General features: G+C 47.8%; 1 protein-coding gene across 3 annotated transcripts in view; it reads left to right on the top strand.

Annotated features, from left to right (window-relative positions):
• SYT2 (synaptotagmin 2) overlaps nucleotides 1–20394 on the top strand; it is a 217877-nt gene that overhangs the window by 119841 nt on the left and 77642 nt on the right. For all 3 annotated transcript variants that reach the window (XM_032791886.2, XM_032791887.2, XM_032791885.2), the window contains exon 2: nucleotides 11138–11207. The gene's annotated coding sequence lies outside the window, so the exon portion shown is untranslated. The remainder of the gene's footprint in view (nucleotides 1–11137; nucleotides 11208–20394) is intronic.

Genomic DNA, 20394 nt, shown 5'->3' with positions numbered 1-20394 from the left:
CCTGGCCCATTGCATTTTAAGCTTCTGTGAGGTGCTGTCAGCCGCGGCGAGTCAAAATGCGGGGATAAAATTAAATTAATTTAGAATCGAGCTCTTGTGCTTGAGCAGCCTGGGATGTTTTTTAATGGACTCTGAGTCCTTTGCATTAAATACCCCTTAGTGACTCAGAGGAGGCAGCTGACCTGATTTATGCCTCAGACGATTCCCTGTGTGTTCCCGAACATATTTGAAGTATTGTTCCCAATGACACCTCTCCGCCTTCTGCTTCTTCAAGATCCTTAACTTTTCAATCAATTTCAAAGCCCTGAGTAGAGGGAAGCTGCTGAGCAGGGTGTGGGGGACCCACAGCATAATAGCTGGGAGGATGTCAAGGGGGGAGAGTGAATTTGTCAGGCAGACAGCCTTTTATCCTCCCTGTGCAAGCTACGGCAGGAGGAACAAGCAGAGAAATGGCTTTTGAAAGCTGGGAACATTTAGTCATCAATTGGCTGTAACTCTGATGAGTGCATTTTCCATGCAGCCTTTATGAGCCAACTCCTTCTGTCTTACAGGGCCCCCTACGGGGTTTAATGGTATTGCTCCTGTATGCACCGTGTAGTGCTGTTCCCCCGACTCGGCTTTAAATCAGAACAGGGCAGGGCTGTTGAATGCATCCAAGAGCCCCTTTGAAGAGGAGAGAGCCCAGCACATGCTGGGGTCTCCTGAACAGCAGGTTCCAATCATAGAACCACAGAATCATAGAATATCAGGGTTGGAAGGGACCTCAGGAGGTCATCTAGTCCAACCCCCTGCTCAAAGCGGGACCAATCCCCAACTAAATCATCCCAGCCAGGGCTTTGTCAAGCCTGACCTTAAAAACCTCTAAGAAAGGAGATTCCACCACCTCCCTAGGTAACCCATTCCAGTGCTTCACCACCCTCCTAGTGAAAAAGTTTTTCCTAATATCCAACCTAAACCGCCCCCACAGCACTTGAGACCATTACTCCTTTTGTCTGTCATCTGTTACCACGGAGAACAGTCTAGATCCCATCCTCTTTTTGGGAACCCCCTTTCAGTGCTGAAAAGCAAGCTATCAAATCCCCCTTCATTCTTCTCTTCTGCCCAGACTAAACCAATCCAGTCTCTCAGCCTCTCTCATAAGCATGTGCTCCCAGCCGCACCGTATCACTTTTGTTTTGCCCTCCACTGGACTGCTTTCCAAATTTTTTTTTTTTTTTTTTTTTTTTTTTTTTTTTTTTTTTTTTTTTTTTTTTTATTTTTTTTTTTTTTTTTGTTTTTTTTTTTTTTTTTTTTGTTTTTTTTTTGTTTTGCCACATCCTTCTTGTAGTGTGGGGCCCAAAACTGGACACAGTACTCCAGATGAGGCCTCACCAATGTTGAATAGAGGGGAATGATCACATCTCTCTATCTGCTGGCAATGCCCCTACATATACAGCCCAAAATGCCATTAGCCTTCTTGGCAACAAGGGCACACTGTTGACTCATAATGGGAGTCTGAGCTGTGAACAGACTGCCACTGGGTTTGTTACAGGGTGGAAGTCAGATTGCAAGGAGTGACATGGCAGCAGCATCAGGATCAGAGTCCCCCACCCTCCTTATCTGGCCCTGCGCTCTTGACTTTGCACAGCACTCTGCCCCGCTGTTGGCAGGGTCATGCCCTTCCAGGCAGGCTCCAGGTGAGATGCGGGGAGAGTAAGAGGGCCACAGCTGAGTGTGTTCTCAGTGGGACAGCTGCCAAGGATCCAGCGTGCTGTTTGTCCTGAGCATCTTGATGGAAGGATCTTCAGAAAAGCTTTTCCAGTGAATCGCGGGATTCAGAGTTTAGGAAGCAGAGACCCGGAACCCAACAGCTACTCTAGTCTCCATGGAGGCAGTTGCCGAGTTATTTATAGGCGCTTGTGGTGATCATTGGGGAAATAGCTAACTGGCTGGAATCCCAGCCCAAACTGTCACAGCAAATCCAGATTCAGTAGCAATACTTCCCTCTGATCCATATCTGCAGCAGCCCCTCCCTCCCTGGTGGTCTAGTGGGTAGGGAGCTGACTGGGAGTCACAAAAATTAGCTTCTAATCCCACCTCTACTGCTGATCTTGGACAAATTGTTTCACTTTTCTGTGCCTCTGTTTCCCCTCCTGCTCTTTGTCTGGGTTGGCTATTTAGTTTGTAAACACTTTGGGGGCAGCAACTGTGTCTCTTTCTGTCTGCACAGCACCAGGTGCGCCGGGACCTCCTGATGTTACTGTGATGTAAAATAGCTGTGCTGAGCTCCACCATGTGGCCTAAATAGCTCTGCTAGGGTCTGCTCCAGAGCCCACTGATGGGAGTGATTCCATTGATTTTTCTGGGCTTTGGATCAAGCTGGAATTCCAAAACCATCAGTTGTGCCCCCGAAAGGTGACAAGCTGACGTGTGACTGAGGAGTTGGCTGTTGGTATGAAGGGGTGTGAATCAAGGAGCTGATATTTGTCTTAACTTGTGGCAGGTCAGAAGTTGATTTTCTGGAATCTGATTTGCCATGCAGTAAATATTTGGAGTGGCCCTGTATTAGTTGTTTAGGCCCAGTTTCAGCATGGAAGGCCATTATTCCAAAGTGGGATACTGGGGAATGAGTAGAGAGAGGATATTGATGTGACTCATGCTATGAGGAGGGTGGCCCGAGGCACTGAAGAACTATTTCTTTTACTGGGGGAAGAAAAGTTCAGAATAAGGGTTAGTGCAAAGAAGAGCTTCTCAAAATTTTAAGTTTCACAGAAGTGTTAAGTACATTTTTATTCTGCTAGGTTATAACATGGGGGGATTTTAAAAAAAATTCTGGGGAAATATATTGACTTTTTCTGAAAATTGAAACTTTTGAAAATGTAAATTTCAAGTTTTCTCATGGTAAGTGTTTGCCTTTGTAAATGTTCTGTTCTGAAACCCCTCTGTGGTCAAGACAATCAAAACTGGCAACAGAAGAAACACAAACAACAAGGAAAACCCAGAAAAACAAAACTGAAACCCAGTTAAACCAACCAAAAATGTTCATTGTATTTGTCAAAAAACAGACTTTCAGGAACATCACAATGTTTACATTAACATTTGTTCATTAAAAAAGATTGTTTTTAATAAGACTGAACTTTTGTTTCTTATCTAGCCTCTGTTTCTGTCATATCTGAGCACTTCACAGTTTCTAATGCATTAGTGCTTGTAACACCCCTGAAGTAGCACAGATGGAGAATTGAGGCCCGGGGGTTTGTCTACCTTCCCAGCCTGGGTAGGGCTAGCGTGCTAAAAGCAGGAGTGTGGGGTTGTAGCTCCAGTGGAGATTCGAGCTAGCCACATGAGATCAGACCCAGGGGCTGGTGGGCTTGAGCTCCCAACCCCCCACAGCCATGAAGCTGTTTTTAGCACACTAGCGCATCTGTCTACCTGGGCTGGAAGGCTCACTTCTGGCTGTCGCTATATCCTGAGAGACGAATCGTCAGATTTCCAAAGGTATCTAAGGCCCGTGCCTTCAATGAGAGCGAAGCACCTGACTTGCTTAGCTGCTTTTGCAGGTGCCACGAGGTGCCCACCGGCATCTTTAGATATTTCAGCTTGGAAAATCTGGCCTTATGTGACTTGACCCAGGTCTCCCATCGACTCTTCCATCAAAAAACTTCTTGGCCAACTCCAATAGAGAGGCTGAAATATGGAGCTCTTTCCAGCGGATCAGAGAGACTGGGCAGCCGTAGCTCTGAGCACTGGCATGAAGATGACTTTCTGGCAGATGCAGATGTTCACTTAGCCATGGTTTAGTCTGACTCGATAGAGTTGCGGAAGTGCCTCTGTGAGATTGTAGTTAGACATGGAGCAATGTTCATCTCCCAAGTGCACTCAGATGGGAGATGAAGGTGTGTCCACAGCATGGGTTGGGATACTTATGCTGACATTGGTCTAGCTAGTTCAGGTAACAATAGTAGCCAAATGGGGGAATACAGGCTTCAGAATTGGGACAAGCCTACCAGGGGCCTTGAGTATGTAGGCAGGTTGCTGGCCTGCACTGGGCTCTGTGCTAGCTAGATTAAAGCTAGCATTGGTATGCAGAGCCGCGCTATCCTTGCACCTTAATTTGCAGCGAAGATGTCCCTTGAAGCTGTGCGCAGCGCAGAGTGAGCTGAAAGCGGCAGGGGAATCCTCGCAAGCGTAAAGACGGGTAGAAGTGGTGCAACTGCCTCCCACATCAGCTGTGCCGCGTCCTGTCTCCTGACTCCATCCCTGGTCTGTTGGAAACGGGGGGGCGGGGGCATGTCAGGGGCAGAGCAAGGCACCAGTATGCCTGGTTCTAGGCTGGCGTCCTGACCTTTCCCCTTCCTAAGCACGGCTGTATGCATTGGAGAACAGAGTCCCAGCACCTTGAGAAGAGGGAGAGATCCCAGACATGCCATCCTCACCCCCGCACTCAGCTCAGTATGGTACCAGAACCATGAGCTGCAAAAATAAAGAGCTCGGCCAGATGTCTCTGGCATAGAACTAGAAGCTTCTGAATATGAGTCTTTGTGTCCGCAGACAGCATCTGGCTGGCTTTTAATGACGAACTGGGGCCATCCCTAGCTGCACAACCTGCAGCAAGCCCAAATGCACCCACCTAACACCCCTGCTCCCCCGGCCCCAGAGCTCTGCTTGGCCATTAACCAAACCAATCACATACGCCTGTGCAACCTGCTCCTGACCTGGAATAACTCCCTTCCATCAGCAGCCGCTCAGTCTGACAATGGACCACACTGACATAGTGAGCGATAGCACTGGGGAAAGGAGCCAGCCGGACGGCCCTGGAGTCTGGAGGCTTCTAATTAATCATCCCAACTGGCACAGAGCAAGCCGTGGCTGTGCAAGCATGCCCACCACGCCTTGTACCTCAGCCCTGGCCTGTGCAGGACCTAACTGTAGCCAGGATGAGCTCCGTATCCATGGCACGTGCTGGTCCTGATTCAGCAAAGTGCTGAAGTCCACGGGATATAAGCTCGTCCTTAGAGTTAAGCACTTGCTCAAGTGCTGTCTGGAATCAGAGCTTCAGTCCATGGCCTCTGAGGCTGCCAGTGAGTGGCCCAGTTCGTACCAGTGGGGTATGGGTGATGCAAAGATTTTGATGACCTGGGCAGTGGTAGAAGTGGACTGAGACCTTGGACATTGAGCAGCTGGCTGATGGCCACAGCTGTGTCACTACTGACCCAGGTAGATTTGGGGACCTAGAGGACAGAAAGCTCTGCCTGCCACCTTCTTGTGCAGTGAAACTAATGGGTGTGTGTGTGTAGGATCAGCACCTCTGATCGGGTCTATCGGCTCTGCTAGAAGATGTTAGAGGGTGAAACTTCCTTAGAGCAAGGTCACATAGGCTGTAGAGCCATCTCCCAGGAGAAGTGGTGGAGGCTGCATTGGTTGATCTTTAAAGCTAGGCTGGACAGTACCCAGGGAAGTAGCTAGACTAACAGGGATCTACCCAGTCTGGCTCCGGGCCCATCTTCTGCCTCAGTTTCCCCTCATCTCATGCTGGTTCTCTTGGCCTTCAGTGTTGAGGTGACTTGGCTCTTCAGCTGAGCCACAAAAGTCCACTTCTTCCAGGGTATCACCTAGAGTCTTCTGCCACGGTCCAAAGCTGGGCATAACCGTTTGGCTGGAAAATGAGGGCCTGGTATGAATGGTCCTAACCCCAATGGAGCATGCCCCAGGAGGAGATGAGCCTTGTTGTATCCAGCCTCTCTACATTTCCATGACTTCTGTTGCAGAAGAGTTAGGGCAAAGGTTTATCTCTAGGGCATTTTGATGGGATTCTTTAACATCTGTCTGAGTGCTTCTGCTTCAGACTGGTACAGTGACAGAACAGAGGACCTGCCATACCTTGTCAGCACAGGGCTCCATCTTGACTGGTGTCCTGGCTTGAAAACTGCCAGCATCCACTGCTTCATTGATGGAATAAGTAACCCATCAGGGAAATTTCTTTCTGACCCATCCATTACTGGTTGGCCCGTGTCCTAGGCTGAGTTTATACACTGTACTCCTTATCCAGAGGAAGGTTTGCTCCTTCTTAGAAGCCTACTACACTCGTGGCAGCAATGATTTCTTGTGGCAATGAGTTATGCAGGCTAATGATATTTTGTGTGGGATAGTATTTCCTGCTGTTGGTTTTAAACTGGCTGCCTTCCAGTTGAATGAAATGTCCCTTTGCTCTTCTCCAATGGAAAACTGGAAACAGGAGTCTTAGATTTCCCTTCCCTGGGTGATTAGTTAATTTGTATACCTTGATTAAGTCCCTTCCTAGGGACTAAAAGTACCAGGTTTTAGAGTCGGTGACTGATGTCTGAGGCCCAGCACTGAATACAGATTATAATGAGTCAGACAAAGCCCCAAAAGGATCTGTGCTCCTGAAGACACATATCGGAGGTGCACAAGGCATTTTCTTACCATGCTGAGCGGCAGCACTGGGGTACGTTCTTCTGCTACTCACTTCACTAGAGAATACTCTGCTTTGCCTCAAGTGGCACCGAAAGCTAGATGTGCTCCCCTGTCACCATGGTGAGGGGTCCGTGCTGATCCACTGGAGCTATGCCAACTTACGCCAGCTGGGGCCCCAGCCCGTGACATTTGTTATGGGGCTGTCTGGCTCATTGCAAATATGAGGGGAAAAGCAGGACAGTGCAAGGCAGTGCTGTGTTTTAGTGCCTCAGTCTTGAATTGGTTAGGGCAAGTGAAAATGATTTCTGATTCCACCTGGATTTGGAGCTCACGCCCGCCCAGATCCTGACAGGTATTTAGGCTCCCATGGGAGTTAGGAGCCTAAATACCATTCAGGGTCTGGGCCTCAGACCCCTGGACGCAGAGGCACCAGATATGAAATGCAGGATTATTTCACGGCTGTTAAAACAGCTTTTAAATAATCAATTATCCTTTAACTGAGTGGTTCTCAAACAGGGGTGAGCAAGTTTCAGGGGGTTCGCCAAGTCCTCAGTGTTAGACTTGCTGGGGCCCAGGGCAGAAGCCTGGGTCTCTGAGCCCCACCATCCAGGGCTGAAGCAGAAGCCTGAGCAACTTAGCTTCACAGCGGGCCCTGTGGCGTGGGGCACCAGGCAGCTGCTCTGCTTGCTACCCCTTAACGCCGGCCCTGGGTTTTATACGCAGAAAACAGTTGTTGTGGCACAGTAGGGCCATGGAGTTTCTATAGCATATTTGTTGGTGGGGGGGGGGATCGAAAGAAAAGAGTTGAGAACCTGTGAGGTAAACTGTGTGTGAAGTGCTGGGAGGGGGCTGAGAGGCGACCAATAGCAAAGTGCTTGCTTGAATCTGGCTATTATGCTGTATTCTGTAGTGCCATGACTAAGTCTGGAGACTTACAGAGAAGTGTCAGACACAGAGTCTGCCACTAGAATCTGGCAAATGAAGGGCCTAATTCTGCAAAATCCCCCTATTGAGCGCTAGCGACGGCTGCCATCCTCTGGCCAATCGATTTCACCAGTGGTCAGTGCTAGGCTCTGTAGCAAGGGTTTGCAGGAGCAGGTTCTGCAGCTGACGTAGTGTGTGAAGAAGCAATAGAGATGTGGTGATGAGGATTGTGAGAAGAATTACAACAGTTAGGGAGCATGAGAAATCCTAGGGGGTGTTTGCACAGCTTGTGAATTCTGTGTGAGTTACAGCCTGAGAGAGACATAAGGGATGAGTGTGAGAGAGGGAGAGTTAACATTTGTGGTAAATTAATATATTCTAATAGTCCGAGGCAGAGCCAGATTTAGGGGCAGGCGACCTCCTGGGGTGCCAGGTTTGTGGGGTGCCGGGCTCAGGCGGCTGGTTTTGCTTTTAGTGACAAAGGGGAAAAGAGAAGTTTGGAGGTCACATATTTCAGGTGTTCCGTAAGTGGAGCCATTTGTCACTAAATTCCTAGAATGTAGAATCTCCTGGAACCTTCCAGACTTGGAGAACTACATTTTCCTCGAACCTCCTAGAATGTTGTCAGCTAGGCCCTCGCGGTTAGATAAGGGGCATCGCCAACCAGCCAGTGAGATGTAAGAACAAAGAGACGTGAGAGCCCAGTTGCGATATTGTGAACTTTGTTTTGTTGTATAATTGTGAAAGTGGACTTGTGTTTTAAGACTTGAAGAGTGTGATTAGTGACAAATAAAGGACATATTTAATGAGACACAAGAGATATCAATCAAACCCTATTACTTCTTTGGCCATGCTTAACGCATAATGTTTGATGACTTTCTAAGACTGCAGAACATAGACTTTTACTCTCCCTCATATTTCCCCCCCATGGAAAATAAAAGATGCTTATTCTTAACATTGAAAATTTTCTATAAGCTTAGAGGAAACACATTTTTTATTTGCATATATATGGCATAAATAAATACAGATTTACAGATCCTAGCATGCAAACTTGTCATCTTATATGACGGGGATAAATCGTGCAAATCAAACCATGCATCAAAGTCATGAAATGGACTACAAATGCAATAAAAATAAGGTATTCAAAAGTTTAACAAACAGAGGGAAGATGCCATTTGGTCTAGGGCCGGCCCTAGTCTGAAGGAGGATAAATTCAGTGGTCGGCACTGCTGGGGCTGGGGGAGGGAGTAGTAGAGGGGAGGTTCAGGTTGGTGCTGCTGGGGGTTGGAGGGGAGGTTGATGCAGTTAGGGGGCTGGGGTAGGGGAGGGGAGGTTGACGCTGCTGGGAGTATGTGGTAAGGGATTTTGAGGCTGCTGGGGAGCTGGGGTGGTGGAGGGGAGGTTGACACTGCTGCACCCTTCCAAGAAAGAGGCCTGAGGAGGGATTGGAAGGAGGGTGCATGGGGCACCACTCCAGGGGGATTAGCCTGGCAGAGCAGGTCTCCCATGAGAAGGTGCAGAGAGAAGGGCTAAGACATGAGAGATGTGCCTTTTGCCCTAGAGAGGGGCAGGGCTCCTGCCTAGCCATCCTGGGGTGATGTGGCTGTGCTTGTGAACACGCTCTCACTGCAGTTCTGTAACCAGACCCCCATAAAAGGCCCAGTGAGTTTAGGAGAACCATCCATGCCTATAAATGGGTTAGCGGCTCATGGATAGTCCTGGGAGGGGCCTCGAGCTGGCTGTGGTGATGTGGGGCTAGGAATTCCGATCTGTGTTAATTTCTAGATGCTGTATGTGACTGTGACATGGGAGAGGTTTACCGTCTGCCCCTGAATAGCAGGAGGAAACACAGTTGATTGGGATAGGGCACCTCATGGTAAACGGGGCAGGTGGATAAGAGACAGGGCTGGAGCCACTAAGCTGTGAAGATGCTAATTGCGGTCCCCAGCCTGAGTTGCACAGCTGTTTTGCCCAGGCTGGGAATAGAGGGATCCAAAGGACTGAATCAGTTAGAGAGACAGGGGCTGTTAAAGACCCAGGCTCTGCAGGATAGGTCGGAAGCAGGTGGGCCTCACTAAGTTGTCGGGGGATGCTGAGGATTAGGTCAGACAGCCAAGTTCATATGCCTGTTGTGTTAAAATCCTCATTTGTGCTGCGCTGCAAAGATCGAGCAGTCCTTTGGTTTAAGAAAGCTGTGCAGTCAGCACTTCAGTCATTCCAGCTGGTGCAGGGAAGCCTTGCAGGCACTGAGCCCGGTTGGATCTGCTGAGAGATCATGGCCAGTTCAGAGGGGCTATAGCCAGAGACTCTGTCCAGGACCAAGAGAGTTGTGGGATCCCACCCTAGCAAGGTGAAAGAGAGAGGCCTAACACTTCAGCGAGGGAGGGAGGTTGCATACAGAAAGAGCAGAGAGAGATCAGAGATGCAGCTAGTTCTGTAACTGCAACCCCAACCACAACCAGCCAACATGTCTTTAAAGACAACTCACCCCATCTACACTAAGTGCAAAACCCTGTTTAGACTGAAGTGAGTTAAAATGCATTGGGCCTCGTCTACACACAAACGTGCACTGGTTTACTGAAACCAGTTTAGTCAAACAGTGCAGACTCCTGTGTGGACGCTCTGCCTTCAGTTGAAGAACAGCTGAGTTTGGGTTGGTTTAACCTCATGAACGGAAACAAGTTTGGTTTAAACCAGAATGATGGCATCCACCTGGCCTTTTGCCCTGATTTAACTAAATGGGATTAAAATACATAGATTCCAAGGTGAATGGGGACCACTGTGATCATCTAGTCTGACCTCCTGCATAGCACAGGCCACAGAACTGCTCTCAAATATTCCTGTTTGAATTAGACCAGATCTTTTAGAAGAACATCCTATCTTGATTTTAAAATTGTCGGTGAGGGAGAATCCACTTATAAATAACACCCTGCCCTCTTGTAGACTCGCCTTTATCAAACACCTTTTAAACCCACCTATTTCCTGACTCTAGATGGGCTACAAATCAAAATCGTTTTAACCTATATTCCTCTTTTCAGGCAGTTTGAAACCACACAATGGCTATGTTGTTAATTACTGTAGTGCCCACAAGTCCTAGTCGTGGACCGCCTCCTAGTTGTGCTAGGAGCTGTTCAGGTGCTAGGAGCTGTACAGGTTCCCTGCCCCAGAGAACTTACCTGAAAGTCCTTTCCCCTCTTAACTACCAGTTTCTGCCTGGTGCACATTTCTGCCTGGTGTACATAGCTCTGGCTGTAATGATTTCACGTTCTTTTCCATTTCACTATTCTGGAGGATTAGTCTGGTTAGCTGATTCCTCATGGCTTTTTCTATTATTATTATTTTCACCACATTCTCATTTTCTTGCTCCAGAATGAATCTGTCCCATTTCCCTGTGTAAGAGCTTTATCAGTTCCTAACATGTCAGTGGTTTAATTACAGCATGTTTTGAAAGTGCAGGTTTTTTTCAAAGGGCCTGTCTATGCTACGTTTGTTTCAGTTTTGACTGTTTGATTGGATTTTTTAAAATAAAGTTAAAGGAAACTTTGAGATGAAAAGTCATTTTGAACTAAACAAATTAAATGTTTTGACTTTGGGGGAATTGTTTTTGAACTTAAGTTAGTCCAAACCGACATCAATTCACAAGACATCTGAGTGTCATCGAATCTGCATTTTTCTCTGATTAAAAAAAATCTTGTCTGAAAAAAATGTGCCTGGCACTAGGTATGACTTGAGCAGTTCCACAAGGCAGGGAGACAGCCCATGGCTGTGCCCATCTTACTTCTTGTTGTTTTTCTCTGTTTAGGTCTCCTCTCTCTTTCGCCCGTCACGAGATTCCCACGGTCCTGAACAACTGGTAAACACGAGTGGCTGTGGTAAGTCCTTTCAGCTTTATTCTGGTCTCTGAGAACATCTTGGGCTGAATCCAACTCATGGGCCTGGTCTACACTGGGGGCGGGGGAGGGATCAATCTAGGTTACGCAACTTCAGCTACGTTATTCACGTAGCTGATGTTCACGTACTTGGGTCTACTTACTGCGGTGTCTTCAATGTGGTAAGTTGACAGCTGACGCTCCCCTGACAACTCCGCCTGTGCCTCTCGCGCCGGTGGAGTACCAGAGTTGGCAGGAGAGTGTTCGGCGGTCGATTTATCAACCGCCGCTGGATTGATCACTGCCCATCAATCCAGCGCGTAATATAGACATGCCCATAGTGTAATAACTCTACTGGTGTCAGTGGAATTTGGCCCCTTAGTGTGAGCTGAGAAACTGCCAGGTTCTTTTAATATTAACCTGATCCCGAACAAGTGATGTGTGATGTAGTATGTTAATGTTTTATTGTAACTTTGCCTTAACAAAATGTTTCTTAAAAGGGGTGTGCAGAGGTGGGAGGGGGGACCTTCTTTGGACCAGAGGGGTAGCTCGGTACTGCACACTTGTATTTGCTGATCCATAGTGTTCGTTCTCCACAGAATCTTCCAGCACAGACCAGTCTGACTAATAACACACAGAGACACGAGCCTGTAGGTTAATAAGAAAGTTTTTTATCCCAGGAATTAATTGTGGGTATCACAGTTCAGGGCAACTGCACATGTATTTCTCCCCCATAGTTCAGCCAGGGCACCCACCCTCAGGCTCCTGGCTCCTCAGCCATCACTTCTCTTCGGGTAGAGGCTCGTGTCTCTCTCCCTCCTGACCGGGTTTTTCCAGGCCCCACAGTTCCCTGCCTACACTGTTATTCCCAACAAGTCAGCTGGCCTAAGCAGGCCAGTGTCTGTATTTTGCTCTGTTCCCAGAGACTGTAAGCAGCATAATGGCCTGCAGGTATAAGTTACCCCACAGCTCCTTGTAAGCAAGCACATTTATTGTTAAGGTGAAAGCATTACAGAGAAAATGCATTAAAAACAAGAAAAGTTCCGACGTGCATGCTAAAAGCTAACCTGACATCACCCAATCTGTCCTGCGGGGGCCCCCTTGGACAGAAGGTCCTGTCTGTTTGCTGGATCAGAAAGCATGCACTGAGTTAGGCTATTTATCCAAAAGTCCTTTCTTTGCCTGGTGGGCTCTGGAGAATCCAATTGGAACCAGTATATGCAGCCTCCCCAGGTGGTGATACCCCTCTGGAGTTGTTACAATCTGAGTGAATTTGACTCAACACCTCATAAAGTTCTTAGTTCCTGGAGGGCACTGATCACCCTCCCACGTGGAATTACACGCAAGCCCTGACCCACAATGATACATAAGCTTAATACAGTAAGATCTCCCAAAGGTATTGCTGGAATTTGCCTTATTAGTCACAACAAACAGTCCCCAGTCTATGAGCCCTACAAATGTTGGGCTGATTGAGGTTATGTCTGGTGATGCACTGTCAATATTTCGACAAAGATCTCCCTTTGCCCCCATGAACAACAGCCCACTGAAGTTCAGCAAATAGTGTGTAAGGGGTAACCAGTGGGGTGAATTCAGCCCCTTTTCCTTGCTCACAGAATCACTCTGAGCCGATGTAGTTTCCTCTATTTGCACTCATTGGTTTATCACTTCCATGGTGGTTTTTAAATCTGCGGACTGGTTGCCAATCTATGGACCAGCTGGGTTGATTAGGTGCAATCGGTTGGTCAAGTCACATGGTGGCGTTCCTGTCCCCTGACTGGAGGAGCCTGCAAACACCTGAGGTGCAGGGCCGGCGCTTCCATTTAGGCGACCTAGGCAATCGCCTAGGGCGCCAGGATTATTGGTGGGCGGCATTTTGCTGGAGGGGGCGGCAGGCGGCTCCGGAGGAGCTGCCGCAGTCGTGCCTGCGGACGGTCGACTGCTCCTGTGGCTCCGGTGGACTTCCCGCAGGCACCACTGCGGCAGCTCCACCGGAGCCGTGGACCCTCCGCAGGCACGACTGCGGCAGCTCCACCGGAGCCGCAGGACCAGGGCGCGGGGCAGCGAAATTGCCGTGCACCTAGGAGGCTAAAACCCCTAGCGCCATTCCTGCTCAGGTGTGAACATTTTCCATGGGTAACTCTGATGTTTGAAAAAGGACTCGCTTGCTTTAACGGCAGTGGACAGCAGGCTCGAAAAGGGTGGGATTGTAGCCAGAGGGTAGGGTTCTGGAGTGGAAGACAGGAGACCAATGCTCTAGTCACTGCTCTGGGATGGACCTTGGACAAATCCCCTTTCCTCTTTGTGCCTCCGTTTCTTCACTTTTATAAAATGGGGGCTAATGATACTGCCACACACCCTGTTCATACAGTGCTTTGGCATTGATGGATGAGAGGAGCTGACTAATGTCTCCTCCTTTCTGTGACTGAAGAGAGAACACACCAACAGGTATTTTACAAGTAATGTTCACACCCTCTCCTGAAAGCAGGATGGGGTATACTGGGAATGTAGCTCAGTGACTGTCCCAGACGAGGCTTCCGTCTCTTGGAAACACCTGCGTTTCAGCTGTGGGTTTATGGGCCTTAGGAGTTGATTTAGCAGCAGCAAGACTGGGGAGTCCCTATCAGAGGCAGGAAAATAACCCCAACTTGCTTCAATGTTTGGGAGTGTTTATGCAGGGGTCCCTCCCTGGCAGCTCCCAGGCTGACAGCTGCTCTCACAGCACATGTGCTTGTGTTTCTGGACAGAGCTTTTGAGTGTTATTGGTACCTTTTTTTTTTTCTTTTTGCCTGTTTATTTCCATGAGATGGAGTTGGGTCTGAGCCACAAAGTCAGATCTAGGTCAAAGCTTTCTCTGGTAGTGATCCAGGTGTTGGTTCCGGCCCATCTTGTCTGTGTCTGATGCTGGCCGTCGGATGACGACTCTTTTGTCTAGAGAGGTGGAATGAGTGCCTGGCAAGGCTACGGGATGTGAGTCATGTGAATTCCTGCAGCATGCAGTGTAATGAGCTCAGCTGCTCTTCACTGGGAGACGATATGTAATTCCACAAGAATTCCACCGAATCGCCCTTTCATTAGCTCTAAATATGCTCCTTTAATTAAAGTGACAGTCTGATCATGGTAGCATGGGTGAGGGATTGTGCAGCCGGTGCTGTGAAATCTTTCCTCAGACAACTCTCCAATCAGGACCAGTGCAAGGAAGTTTCATGCCCTAGGCGAAACTTCCACCTTGCGTGCCCCACAGCCCTGCGGCAGTTCCCCGCTCCCCCCTGAGGCGCCTCCACCCCCGCAGCAGCTCCCCCCTGCCCTGAGGCTTCCTCCCCCCCAGGAGCCATGCAGCACCTCCCCATTCCAGCTCACCTCTGCTCCGCATCCTCCCCGAGCACGCTGCCCAGCTCTAATTCTCCTCCCAGGCTTGCGGCCCCAAACAGCTGATTGGTGCTGCAAGCCTGGGAGGCAGGAGAAGTGGAGCAGCGACTATGTGCTCGGGGAGGAACTGCTGTAAAAAAAAAAATAAAATAAAAAAAAATTGGAGGCTCCGCTTTTTGGTGCCCCCAAATCTTGGCACCCTAGGCAACCGCCTAGTTCACCTTAATGGTAGCACCAGCCCTGTCTCCAAAGGCCCTTGTTCCCCACTGCTATCCCAGTCCTGGGCTCCTTGCACTCAGCTTTGCCAATGCCCTTCAAGCCTGATTCACCATCCCCTGGCTATTCCGGGTCTGGGTTCCCCACACAGAGCTTTGCTGGTGCCCCTCAGTCCTGACCTGCAGTTCCTGGCTATTCCAGCCCTTTAAGGAGAGTCTGCAGGGGTTCATTGAAACCGAACCTTCATGTGATTCTTTTGAACATCGCTCATTGTTACCAAAAGATGCAATGTGATTACTTGGGCAAGTGGGGCTACCGTTTCCCTGGCTCATATGACACCTGGTTACTCCCGGTCAGGGTTAAAGGCACAACAACAAACTATCCTGACATGAAGGAAAGCCAGGAAGAATAGTAAGAGCCACTATGACAGCGTCAGGAGGTCTCAAAATCCTACAAAAAGTGGAAACATAGACAGATTACTAAGGATGAATACTAGGGCTGTCAAGCAATTAAAAAAATTAATCGTGATTAATCGCACAATTAATCATGCTGTTAAACAATAAGAGAATACCACGTATTTAAATATTTTTGGAGGTTTTCTACATTTTCAAATATATTGATTTCAATTAAAACAGAATACAAAGTGTACAGTGCTCGCTTTATATTTATTTTTTATTACAAACATTTGTACTGTAAAAAAAGAAAAGAAATAGTATTTTTCAATTCATCTCATACAAGTACTGTAGTGCAATGCTTCCCAAACTTGGGATGCCGCTTGTGTAGGGAAAACCCCTGGTGGGCCGGGCTGGTTTATTTACCTGCCGCGTCCGCAGGTTCGGCCGATCACGGCTCCCACTGGCCGCGGTTCACTGCTCCAGACCAATGGAAGCTGCTGGAAGCGGCGGCCAGTACGTCCCTCAGCCCACTCCGCTTCCCACAGCCCCCCTTGGCCTGGAGCAGCGAACCGCAGCCAGTGGGAGCCGTGATCGACCGGACCTGAGGATGCGGCAGGTAAATAAACCGGCCCGACTCACCAGGGGCTTTCCCTACATGAATGGCATTCCAAGTTTGGGAAACACTTCTGTAGTGCAATCGCTTTATCATGAAAGTTGAGCTTGCAAATGTAGAATTATGTCCAAAAAAAACCTGCACTCAAAAATAAAACAATGTAAAACTTTAGAGCCTACAAGTCCACTCAGTTCTACTTCTTGTTCAGCCAATCGCTAAGACAAACAAGTTCGGCTACAATTTGCAGGAGATAATGCTGCCCGCTTCTTGTTTACAGTGTCACCTGAAAGTGAAGACAGGCGTTTGCATAGCACTGTTGTAGCCGGCATTGCAAGATGTTTACATGCCAGATGCGCTAAAGATTCATATTTCCCTTCATGCTTCAGCCACTATTCCAGAGGACATGCATCCATCCTGATGGCCGGTTCTGCTTGATAATGATCCAATGCAGTGTAGGCTGACACATGTTCATTTTCATCACAGAAGGTTGATTTTCTTTCTTGTTGGTTCTGGTTCTGTAGTTTCCACACTGGAGTGTTGCTTTTTTAAGACTTCTGTAATCATGCCCAACACCTTGTCCCTCTCAGATTTTGGATGGCACTTCAGATTCTTAAACCTTGAGTCGAACGCTGTAGGAATTTTTAGAAATCTGACTTTGTTACCTTCTTTGCGTTTTGTCAAATCTGCTGTGAAAGTGTTCTTAAAACGAACATATGCAGGTCATCATCCAAGACTGCTATAACATTAAATATATGGCAGAATGCAGGTAAAACAGAATAGGAGACCTACTATTCTTCCCCTAAACAATTCAGCTACAAATTTAATTAATGCATTATTTTTTAACGAGTATCATCAAGATGGAAGCATTTCCTCTGGAATGGTGTCTGATGCATGAAGGGGCATACGAATGTTTAACATATCTGGCATGTAAATACCCTGCAATGCTGGCTACAAAAGTGCCATGCGAAAGCCTGGTCTCGCTTTCTGGTGATGCTGTAAATAAGAAGTGGGCAGTTTTATCTCCCGTAAATGTAAACAAACTTGTTTGTCTTAGTGATTGGCTGAAAAAGAAGTAGGACTGAGTGGACTTGTAGGCTCTAAAGTTTTACATTGTTTTATTTTTGAGGGCAGTTATGTAACCAAAAAAATCTAAATTTTAAACTTACACTTTTGCAATATAGATATTGCTCTACAGTACTTGTATGAGATGAACTGAAAAATACTATTTCTTTTTATCATGTTCACAGTGCAAATATTTGTAATAATAACACAAAGTGAGCACTGTACATTTTGCATTCTGTGTTGTAATAGAAATCAGTATATTTGAAAATGTAGAAAAACATGCAAAAATATTTAATAAATTTCAATTGGTATTCTATTGTTTTTAACAGTGCGGTTAATCACAATTAATTTTTGTGAGTTAACTGCCATTAATTGACAGCCCTAATGAGTACAGAAGAATATGTGAGGACAAAATCAGAAAGGCCAAGGCACAAAATGAATTATACCTAGCAAGGGACATAAAACGCAGTCAGAAAAGGTTCTGTAAATACATTAGGATCAAGAGAAAGACAAAGAGCAATGCAGGCTCACTACTTAGCATGGAAGGAGAGCTAATAATGGATGTCATGAAGAAGGCAGAGGTGTTTCATGCCTATTTTGCTGCAGTCTTCATTTCATAGGTGAATTGGGACCAGATACTCAACACAATATTAACAACAAAGGGGAGGGAACAGAAACCAGAATAGAGAGAGAACAGATTTAAGAATATTTAGATAAGTTTAGATATATTCAAGTCATCAGGGCCTGCCAAAACACATGATCTGTGATGAAAGGTTTAAAAATAACTGGGAAGTTTAGTATTGATGAAAGATGACTGAGGGGTAAGCTGGTAAGTCTTTCTGATATGTTTAGGGCTGTTATAAAGAGGACGTAGATCAATTGTTCTCCATGTCCACTGAAGAAGGTAGGACAAGAAATAATGGGCTTAATCTACAGCAAGGGAGACTGAGGTTAGATAGTTAAGTTTTTTTTTCCCTGATAAGGATAGTTAAGCTCTGGAATAGGCTTCTGAGGAAGGTTGTAGAACCCCTTCTCACTAGAGGTTTTTAAGAACAGGTTGGATAAACGCCTGTCAGGATTGGTCTAGGTTTACTTGGTCCTACCTCAGTGTGAGGGTGGGAATGGTCTAGACGACTTCTCAAGGTACCTTCTAGCCCTACATTTCTATGATTTTATTATTCTAGGTTTGAAAATAAACACTTAAGCTCTAACTGAATTGCACCTCACATAATTAGCCTGTGGAACTCATTGGCACAAGATATTGAACTCGAGCTTAGAAAGATTTGGGGAAAAGTAGATCTTTATATGGATAATGAGAACATCCAAGGAGGTAAGAATGAAAAGTATGAAAGGTATAAACTCTCCTGTGTCAGGGCACAAGCCAAAGTCTGACAGTCTGGAAGTAAGTCCTCCCCTGGGCTGGTTTCTCCATACTTTTCCACTGGGGGCGGGGGTCTTGCGCCTTCCTCTAAAGCAGCTGGCGCTGGGCACTCTCACAGCCAAGATATCAAGCTAGATGGGCCCCTAGTCTGATCTGGTCTGCCACTGCCTGTGCTTCTGTGATTATAACCGCTTGCAGAGAAGTAAGTCAAGGTGCCCATAAAGACAACTGTGTATTCCAGCTATTGATGTCGGGGTGTTTGTGTTGGAATGGCTACCGTGATGAGCACATTGCCCTATAGTCATCTGTCTCCTGAGGGGTCCATCCCTCTATCTCAAGCTCATCACCATGTATCTCCGCTCCTTACAGGTTCTAAAAAGGAGCTCCCAGGTTTTGCGGCTGGCTCTCAGAGACTAGGAGCATTGCTTCTGCTTCAGCTAGTGCTAGGGGAGTCTGTACTCTTGGGACCAAAGCTCTCTCTGGGTGCAGCATGTGTCCAATGCACTTAGTGAGGGTGATGTCTGGGGAGCACTGCGGTTACGTGTTCATGTGCGCATGCCGCTCTGTAGTGTCTGGCTCACCCTGCCACTTGCGCATGGCTAAGGGTATGTCGACACTGCATTTGGAGGGGTGATGGCAGCTACCCCTGTGCTGCTCCGGGACTGGAGCTAGCTCAGTTAAAGTTCGCTAGGGATCTTGACCTGTGCTGCAATCTCACCTCCTGACTGCAGCATCGGCCTACCCCACAGGAGCCCCTTCATTAGCTCAAGTGGGTACTGACCTGTGCTTTTCGTTCCTGGCTGGGGTTGTTACATCCCTGCCTTGAACAATAAACCATCAGCCGCAACACCCACCACTCTGGGGACTCATCATCACTCCCTGAATCTGCCTGACCCCCAAGCTCCCTCAAGTCTCTCCTTCCCTTGAAATCTTGGCTTGGCTCTAGAGGAGACAAATGAATCCTTGGCTGCTTTTCTAAAGCTGAGAAGTAATTACCTTGCTCGAGCACAACAGCGCAGGGAAATGGCATTCTCTCTCCCCCGCCAGCGTGCCCAGGGAAGCAGTGCCAGAGAGGACTCCATTGATCTTCCCGCCGTGGAGCTGCTGACTTGACACACAGCTTAGTTCTCCACTCCGATCGCGGGCACTGACAACTGGGCCAAAGGGATGATGAACGCTCATTGCCACGTGCGATTTATCCCCTTGCTGTAAATGCTAATACGCCCGTCCAGCGCAATGAATTATCCCTTTCATGGCTGGCAAGCCAGTTAGCTCCTTCTGATGTCTCCAAAGCAAGCAAACAAACAAACATCAGCCAATTTGCTACAGCTGGGAACAAAGAGTGAGAAGAGGCAGCTCAGAATAATGTGTCCCCTCAATTCCATCCCCCTGCCTTTGAGGCAGATTAACCCTTTGGAGCCAGGAGCCCTTGGCACTGACCTTTAGCATCCAAGCTCCCAACCATATGCTAAGGGGGAGATTGTAGGACTGCTGTCCTAGGTGTGAGGGTTCGGAAGCCCTACGAAACGTGACGAAGTCTGGCCTTGTGGTTAAGACTCTGACTTGGGGCTTATGAGTTTCTTGGTTCAATTCTTGGCTCGCTGTGTGATCTTGGCAGCTGACTTATTCTGTGCCTCCATTTCCCCTCTATCAAAGGGGGTGATAACAGTGCCTGTTCTCCACCCTCTTCTTCACTTGTCTGTATGTTCATTGGGGGCAGGGACTGCGTCTCTGCAGTGCCTGGCATAATGGGGCTCTGATCTCAGTGAGATACTACTGGAATAAGAATGGGAAGAGAGACTGGAGGTAGAGAGAGTCACTGGGACGTTCTAGCAGAGGAGCCAGTTGCGCCACAGGTCTCACGGGCCCTGGGTAAGAGTTAGGGAAAGGACGTATCTTGGCTAAACCTGGCTCCGCTCTGCCTGTGCACCCTTTGGAGGTCATTGGCATTGCACAGCTGTCAGTGAGAGAGGAATTGGCTCCTAAATGGATTATAAGGAAATTGCTTGTAGTGTGCAGCTCTGCGGGAGTGTGGGAGAGTCTCCCTGAGGGAGAGGTGGGAGCCCCATTGCTTGGGACCAGACAAGCCATGAGGGATCGAGTGTCTGGGACAACCCTGCACAGAGCAATAGGGGGAGGATGCCCTAGACAGGTCCC

The sequence above is a fragment of the Chelonoidis abingdonii genome, chromosome 4 (assembly GCF_003597395.2).
Source record: "Chelonoidis abingdonii isolate Lonesome George chromosome 4, CheloAbing_2.0, whole genome shotgun sequence".
Taxonomy (NCBI): Eukaryota; Metazoa; Chordata; order Testudines; family Testudinidae; genus Chelonoidis; species Chelonoidis abingdonii.
The sequence above is the reverse complement of the archived record's forward strand: the minus strand, read 5'-3'. Positions and strand labels throughout refer to the sequence as shown.